A 9,114-nucleotide genomic window follows, 5' to 3' on the forward strand; every position below is an offset into this window, starting at 1 on the left:
GGACGTAGAGGACGTAGAGCCCTGGGACGTAGAGGACGTAGAGCCCTGGGACGTAGAGGACGTAGAGCCCTGGGACGTAGAGGACGTAGAGCCCTGGGACGTAGAGGACGTAGAGCCCTGGGACGTAGAGGACGTAGAGCCCTGGGACGTAGAGGATATAGAGCCCTGTGTCTGTGGAAGCACTACACCCTCATTCTGCATGAAACGCAAAGCTATGGAGCCGTGTGAATGCTTACACCTTTATGCAAACAAATGGTTTTTATACCTGTTGTGTAAACAGGAGCAACATTTGCATCTAAGCACGAAGAAAAAAAAAAAAGAGGGAATTTTGTTCACCAAAACATGTATGTATGTATTTACACATGCACAGTACCAGTCAAAAGTTTGGACAGAATAATAGTGAAGACATCAAAACTATGAAATAACACATATGGAATCATGTGGTAACCACAAAAACAGTGTTAAACAAATCAGAATATATTTGAGATTCTTCAAAGTAAGCCACCCTTTGCCTTGATGGACAGCTTTGCACACTATTTTATAATGTGTTGTATAATGATTTAATTTCTGCTCTGTCAGGAATCCTGGAGGATTTGACCTCCCTGACCTTTTGTTCTTTCCCTGAACTCACTCACTGTCTCTGTCTGTCTGTCTGTCTGTCTGTCTGTCTGTCTGTCTGTCTGTCTGTCTGTCTGTCTGTCTGTCTGTCTGTCTGTCTGTCTGTCTGTCTGTCTGTCTGTCTGTCTGTCTGTCTGTCTGTCTGTCTGTCTGTCTGTCTCTCTGTCTCTCTGTGGTCTCTCTGTCTCTCTGTGGTCTCTCTCTCTCTCGGTCTCTCTCTCTCTCGGTCTCTCTCTCTCTCGTCTCTCTCTCTCTCTCGGTCTCTCTCTCTCTCTCTCGGTCTCTCTCTCTCTCTCGGTCTCTCTCTCTCTCTCTGGTCTCTCTCTCTCTCTCTCTGTGTTCTCTCTCTCTCTCTCTGTCTCTCTCTCTCTCTGTGGTCTCTCTCTCTCTCTCTCTCTCTCTCTCTCTGTGGTCTCTCTCTGTCTCTCTGTGGTCTCTCTCTCTCTCTCTGGTCTCTCTCTGTCTCTCTATTTCTGTCTCTCTCTCTCTGTCTCTCTATTTCTGTCTCTCTCTGTCTCTCTCTCTCTCTCTGTGGTCTCTCTCTCGGTCTCTCTCTCTCGGTCTCTCTCGGTCTCTCTCTCTCTCTCTCTCTCGGTCTCTCTCTCTCTCTCTCTCGGTCTCTCTCTCTCTCTCTCGGTCTCTCTCTCTCTCTCTGGTCTCTCTCTCTCTCTGTGGTCTCTCTCTCTGTCTCTCTGTGGTCTCTCTCTCTCTCTGGTCTCTCTGTCTCTCTCTCTCTGTGTCTCTCTGTGGTCTCTCTCTCTCTCTGTCTCTCTGTGGTCTCTCTGTCTCTCTGTGGTCTCTCTCTCTCTCTGTGGTCTCTCTCTCTCTCTCTCTGGTCTCTCTCTGGTCTCTCTCTCTCTCTCTCTCTCTCTCTCTCTCTCTCTCTCTCTCTCTAGTCTCTCTCTCCTGCTCCATCCAGTGATATGACATAAACTCTCTATTTGTACTTCCTTTTTCAGCCTTTGTTACAAACTCCCTCATGAACCCCGTCTGGATGGTTAAGACCAGGATGCAGCTGGAGAAAAAGTATGAACTTTACATTCCTGTTATATATGTAGTACATTCCTGTTATATATGTACTTTACATTCCTGTTAAATATGTATTACATTCCTGTTATATATGTAGTACATTCCTGTTATATATGTACTTTACATTCCTCTTATATATGTACTTTATATTCCTGTTATATATGTAGTACATTCCTGTTATATATGTACTTTACATTCCTGTTATATATGTAGTACATTCCTGTTATATATGTACTTTACATTCCTGTTAAATATGTATTACATTCCTGTTATATATGTAGTACATTCCTGTTATATATGTACTTTACATTCCTGTTATATATGTAGTACATTCCTGTTATATATGTAGTTACATTCCTGTTATATATGTAGTACATTCCTGTTATATATGTACTTTACATTCCTGTTATATATGTACTTTACATTCCTGTTATATATGTACTTTACATTCCTGTTATATATGTAGTATATTCCTGTTATATATGTACTTTACATTCCTGTTATATATGTAGTACATTCCTGTTATATATGTACTTTACATTCCTGTTAAATATGTAGTACATTCCTGTTATATATGTAGTACATTCCTGTTATATATGTACTTTATATTCCTGTTATATATGTACTTTACATTCCTGTTATATATGTACTTTACATTCCTGTTATATATGTACTTTACATTCCTGTTATATATGTACTTTACATTCCTGTTATATATGTACTTTACATTCCTGTTATATATGTAGTATATTCCTGTTATATATGTACTTTACATTCCTGTTATATATGTACTTTACATTCCTGTTATATATGTACTTTACATTCCTGTTATATATGTACTTTACATTCCTGTTATATATGTACTTTATATTCCTGTTATATATGTACTTTACATTCCTGTTATATATGTACTTTACATTCCTGTTATATATGTACTTTACATTCCTGTTATATATGTACTTAACATTCCTGTTATATATGTACTTTACATTCCTGTTATATATGTACTTTATATTCCTGTTATATATGTACTTTATATTCCTGTTATATATGTACTTTATATTCCTGTTATATATGTACTTTATATTCCTGTTATATATGTAGTACATTCCTGTTATATATGTACTTTATATTCCTGTTATATATGTAGTACATTCCTGTTATATATGTAGTACATTCCTGTTATATATGTACTTTACATTCCTGTTATATATGTAGTACATTCCTGTTATATATGTAGTACATTCCTAACCTGATCATCTCTTGTTTTGTTTGTTTTGTTATTTTAAATCTTTTGATTCCATCTTTTAATGCAGACGGACATCTTCAAGAGTTTGTTCTCTACTTAATGGTACAGACCATGGAGCTGCTACTGTAACTAGTCTAGTCACCGGTCACCACCACGTGTAATGTGCTCTTTGACGAGCCCCCACATCTTAGCTGCAGTGCTGTCCTAGTGGTACGCAGTGCAGCATGGTTTAACATGTGACCAGGCAGGTCCATAAATACCCGAGCTGCTGACGCATTAGGCTGTGTGGGAGGAGGAGGAGGCTATATTAAGCGGCTGCTTGCGTACCAAATCAGCACTCCCCTATTCCCTAATATAGGGCACTACTTTTGACCAGAGCCCTATTCAAAAGTAGTGCACTTTGTAGGGAATATGGGGGTGCCATTTTTTGCAGCAGAGAGGACTGTGTTGAAGTCAGTTACAAGGATAAGCAGGTTAAATGGTGACCTAGAGTCCTGTTTTCCCTTTGGACTTGTCCATATAGCTCGTCCCTCAAACTAGTGTTATAAAGCTCGTCCATATAGCTCGTCCCTCAAACTAGTGTTATAAAGCTCATCCCTCAAACTAGTGTTATAAAGCTCATCCCTCCAACTAGTGTTATATAGCTCGTCCCTCAAACTAGTGTCATATAGCTCGTCCCTCAAACTAGTGTCATATAGCTCGTCCCTCAAACTAGTGTTATAAAGCTCGTCCCTCAAACTAGTGTCATATAGCTCGTCCCTCAAACTAGTGTCATATAGCTCGTCCCTCAAACTAGTGTGATATAGCTCGTCCCTCAAACTAGTGTGATATAGCTCGTCCCTCAAACTAGTGTGATATAGCTCGTCCCTCAAACTAGTGTGATATAGCTCGTCCCTCAAAGTAGTGTGATATAGCTCGTCCCTCAAACTAGTGTTATATAGCTCATCCCTCAAACTAGTGTCATATAGCTCGTCCCTCAAACTAGTGTCATATAGCTCGTCCCTCAAACTAGTGTGATAAAGCTCGTCCCTCAAACTAGTGTGATAAAGCTCATCCCTCAAACTAGTGTGATAAAGCTCATCCCTCAAACTAGTGTTATAAAGCTCATCCCTCAAACTAGTGTTATAAAGCTCATCCCTCAAACTAGTGTTATAAAGCTCATCCCTCAAACTAGTGTTATAAAGCTCATCCCTCAAACTAGTGTTATAAAGCTCATCCCTCAAACTAGTGTTATAAAGCTCATCCCTCAAACTAGTGTTATAAAGCTCATCCCTCAAACTAGTGTTATAAAGCTCATCCCTCAAACTAGTGTTATATAGCTCATCCCTCAAACTAGTGTGATATAGCTCGTCCCTCAAACTAGTGTCATATAGCTCAGTCCCTCAAACTAGTGTCATATAGCTCATCCATATACAGTGCCTTGTGAAAGTATTCGGCCCCCTTGAACTTTGCGACCTTTTGCCACATTTCAGGCTTAAAACAAAGATATAAAACTGTATTTTTTTGTGAAGAATCAACAACAAGTGGGACACAATCATGAAGTGGAACGACATTTATTGGATATTTCAAACTTTTTTAACAAATCAAAAACTGAAAAATTGGGCGTGCAAAATTATTCAGCCCCTTTACTTTCAGTGCAGCAAACTCTCTCCAGAAGTTCAGTGAGGATCTCTGAATGATCCAATGTTGACCAAAATGACTAATGATGATAAATACATTCCACCTGTGTGAAATCAAGTCTCCGTATAAATGCACCTGCACTGTGATAGTCTCAGAGGTCCGTTAAAAGCGCAGAGAGCATCATGGAGAACAAGGAACACACCAGGCAGGTCCGAGATACTGTTGTGAAGAAGTTTAAAGCCGGATTTGGATACAAAAAGATTTCCCAAGCTTTAAACATCCCAAGGAGCACTGTGCAAGCGATAATATTGAAATGGAAGGAGTATCAGACCACTGCAAATCTACCAAGACCTGGCCGTCCCTCTAAACTTTCAGCTCATACAAGGAGAAGACTGATCAGAGATGCAGCCAAGAGGCCCATTTGCCACAAGCCACCTGGGAGACACACCAAACATGTGGAAGAAGGTGCTCTGGTCAGATGAAGCCAAAATTGAACTTTTTGGCAACAATGCAAAACGTTATGTTTGGCATAAAAGCAACACAGCTCATCACCCTGAACACACCATCCCCACTGTCAAACATGGTGGTGGCAGCATCATGGTTTGGGCCTGCTTTTCTTCAACAGGGACAGGGAAGATGGTTAAAATTGATGGGAAGATGGATGGAGCCAAATACAGGACCATTCTGGAAGGAAACCTGATGGAGTCTGCAAAAGACCTGAGACTGGGACGGAGATTTGTCTTCCAACAAGACAATGATCCAAAACATAAAGCAAAATCTACAATGGAATGGTTCAAAAATGAACATATCCAGGTGTTAGAATGGCCAAGTCAAAGTCCAGACCTGAATCCAATCGAGAATCCGTGGAAAGAACTGACAACTGCTGTTCACAAATGCTCTCCATCCAACCTCACTGAGCTCGAGCTGTTTTGCAAGGAGGAATGGGAGAAAATGTCAGTCTCTCGATGTGCAAAACTGATAGAGACAGCTGTAATCGCAGCAAAAGGTGGCGCTACAAAGTATTAACTTAAAGGGGCTGAATAATTTTTCACGCCCAATTTTTCAGTTTTTGATTTGTTAAAAAAGTTTGAAATATCCAATAAATGTCGTTCCACTTCATGATTGTGTCCCACTTGTTGATTCTTCACAAAAAATACAGTTTTATATCTTTGTTTTAAGCCTGAAATGTGGCAAAAGGTCGCAAAGTTCAAGGGGGCCGAATACTTTCGCAAGGCACTGTAGATCGTCCCTCAAACTAGCGTTATATAGCTCGGCCCTCAAACTAGTGTCATATAGCTCAGTCCCTCAAACTAGTGTTATAAAGCTTGTCCCTCAAACTAGTGTGATATAGCTCGTCCCTCAAACTAGTGTTATAAAGCTCGTCCCTCAAACTAGTGTGATATAGCTCGTCCCTCAAACTAGTGTTATATAGCTCGTCCCTCAAACTAGTGTTATAAAGCTCGTCCCTCAAACTAGTGTGATATAGCTCGTCCCTCAAACTAGTGTGATATAGCTCGTCCCTCAAACTAGTGTGATATAGCTCGTCCCTCAAACTAGTGTTATATAGCTCGTCCCTCAAACTAGTGTTATGTAGCTCGTCCCTCAAACTACTGTTAACTGCTAGAGGAAAAATTAATCAAATATTCTTCTAAGATATATTTTGAAATGTATTAAGATGCTAAAAAATATATACTGAAATGTATATTTGAGAAAGGAAATGGAATATAGGATGTAATGTTTGAGAGAGAATGCCCCCCCCATCTTGTCCTGTGACCTATTCAAATCAAATGTTATTGGTTACAGACACGTGTATAGCAGATGTTATTGGTCACAGACACGTGCATAGCAGATGTTATTGCGGGTGTAGCGAAATGCTTGTACCTCAGACTCCATATTTGACTGGAGTCTGAGGTATGCTGACTTCTCCACACGACAACTGATGTGTTTTGGGGAGGTGAAGTGTTGACTGAAATGTGGCGCCTCTAGCACTGAGATGCAGTGCCTTAGACCGCTGTGCCACACGGGAGCCCCGCATTGAGGCGCACCATAGCAACCTGGAGCAAAACACATATTTCCTATTGGTTCAAATAGAACCACTCTGTTTTTCTTCTGTTTTCCACTATTTTTAAGTTCCTACTTAATTTGTTTCTTTCAGTCTAATCTAACCTCCAATAATTTCCTCCAGGGCGCGAGGGGAGAAGAAGACGAACGCGCTGCAGTGTGCCCGTTACGTTTATAAGACAGAGGGCATGAGAGGTTTCTACCGGGGTCTGACGGCGTCCTACGCTGGCATCTCCGAGACCATGATCTGTTTCCTCATCTACGAGACGCTGAAGAAACGCCTGAACGAAGCGCTTCACGTCGCCGAACAGCGAGACGGAGAAAGGGGCGTCCGACTTCCTAGGCCTGATGATGGCGGCTGCCTTCGCTAAGGGTTGTGCTTCCTGCATAGCCTACCCACACGGTAAGCATGGGGTTAATGGGTAGTAAATAAGATGTTAGGATATTAACTTGTCAAACCACATCTCAACGGACAAAATGCACATTGACGTCGGAGGCCAAGCCGTAGTTGTTAAATGACAACGGCCCAGTCAACGGCCATCTAGTCTACTGTGGAATATGCAAACACACATCGTGACTCAAAATTGTCATCAATGTTCGCCTAATTTCAAGGTGTGCAGTAGAGAATCATTAAAGTCAGTAAAAATCTAAACCCCTGTGAAATGTCTTTTGAATAACCCAAACATCCATTTTGAAGCTGTTTTGAAGCCTGTGTACAAAACCAAATCTAAACTTTAAAAAAAAAGAAAAATGGTGGAAGCATCGAAATGGCATTCATAGAATGGCTCTACAGCTTATTAGACTGGCTTTCAATGAGAATGACCGCTCTATAACTCGCATTTCTATGTGTTATTGGTTGGGTCGCCCAGAAAGCTACAGACTTGACCTTTTAAGTGAACAGTCTTTTTTTAGATTAAACTCCCAGCGTTCCTTCCATCTTGGGGTCAAATACTCTGTAATACTTCAAATATAAAATACTCTGTAATACTTCAAATATAAAATACTCTGTAATACTTCAAATATAAAATACTCTGTAATACTTCAAATATAAAATACTCTGTAATACTTCAAATATAAAATACTCGTAATACTCAAATATAAAATACTCTGTAATACTTCAAATATAAAATACTCTGTAATACTTCAAATATAAAATACTCTGTAATACTTCAAATATAAAATACTCTGTAATACTTCATTCAAAATCACCTTCTAACGCGTCTTGTCTCCCTTCGTCAGAGGTGATTCGGACAAGGCTGCGAGAAGAGGGCAGCAAATATCAGTACTTCTTCCAGACGGCCCGGTTGGTGGCAGTGGAGGAGGGCTACGCTGCGTTTTACAGAGGACTCATTCCACAGCTTATCAGACAGATCCCCAACACAGCCATCGTCCTCTCCACCTACGAACTCATTGTCCACCTGATGGGAGACTCCTCGCAATGATCAATGACAAGGTGTTTTGGTCAGGCCCATCGGATGGACGGGCAACATGATGTAGCTGTACCCCAACGCACATTGGCTAAGAAAGAGACTATTGCAGAAGAAAGGAAACTTGTTTTTTTTTGTGAACTGTTGGTTTCTCTTGAGGGAATTTGAAAGCAGGTTTTACTGTTATCCAAAGGACCTGAAACTGATTTTTAAGGCTGCATCCCAAATAGAAAACTATCCCCTATCCCTATTTAGGGCACTACTTTTGACCAGAGCCTTATAGGCTCTAGTCAAAAGTAGTGCACTATATAGGGAATAGGGTGCCATTTGGGACTCTTGGAAAAATAATGTTTTATTTTAATGGGAGCATGTTATGTTTATTAAGGTGTTCAGAATAATTCTACGCTCTCAAGAATTGTGGTACTTACGACAGGACAACTCTAGCCCGAGTCCCAGATCGGTTTGTGCTGTTATTACCAACTCCACTGCTGTCATTTTGAGTTGTAAGTTGGCAAGACGACACAAACAGATCTGGGAATCCGGCTAGGACATCTCCATGTCCCGAAAAGAACTTTAGTTTCCGTTTTGAATCATACGAGGTAAAGAGGTCACCGGAATAGGTGGGCCACTGTTAAGTTCAACTAAATTATTTTATTGTATTTGTATTGTTAAATGCTGTTTCTCTGACGGCTTATCCATGTTGAATGTCCAACGTTCCCACCACTTTCTTTGGCTACAGGCTATTTCATTACAGGCTATTTAATTTCACACTAATGACGGGAAAGAAGGTGGAGGCATAGCTAGAGTGGTTATTTTCCAGGCAAAAGCACACACACACACACACTCATGATAGTTTATGTATTCACTACCACACGGTGAAGTTTTGATTAGAATTATCGCTGAGTAATGCATCATATTTAACATTAACGAATACAGGTTAATCTGTAATATTGTGTTTGTTAAAGAACATGGTCATCTTTTACAATATAACGACAACGTGAATGCTTATTTGACCAGTGGCTCAATAAAATTGCATCAATAAGTGGTTTGGTTCATTTGTTTTTGAATGGTGTCATACTACAGTAACCTGGTTGGAAAATATAGACTTGT

At 40.3% G+C, this 9,114-nt stretch overlaps 1 pseudogene; it reads left to right on the forward strand.

Annotated features, from left to right (window-relative positions):
- The first annotated feature begins 1,506 nt into the window (after positions 1 to 1,506).
- Positions 1,507 to 9,049, forward strand: LOC124030484 (annotated as a pseudogene).
- The last annotated feature ends 65 nt before the right edge of the window (positions 9,050 to 9,114 follow it).

The sequence above is a fragment of the Oncorhynchus gorbuscha genome, unplaced genomic scaffold (genome assembly GCF_021184085.1).
Source record: "Oncorhynchus gorbuscha isolate QuinsamMale2020 ecotype Even-year unplaced genomic scaffold, OgorEven_v1.0 Un_scaffold_12011, whole genome shotgun sequence".
Classification (NCBI taxonomy): domain Eukaryota; kingdom Metazoa; phylum Chordata; class Actinopteri; order Salmoniformes; family Salmonidae; genus Oncorhynchus; species Oncorhynchus gorbuscha.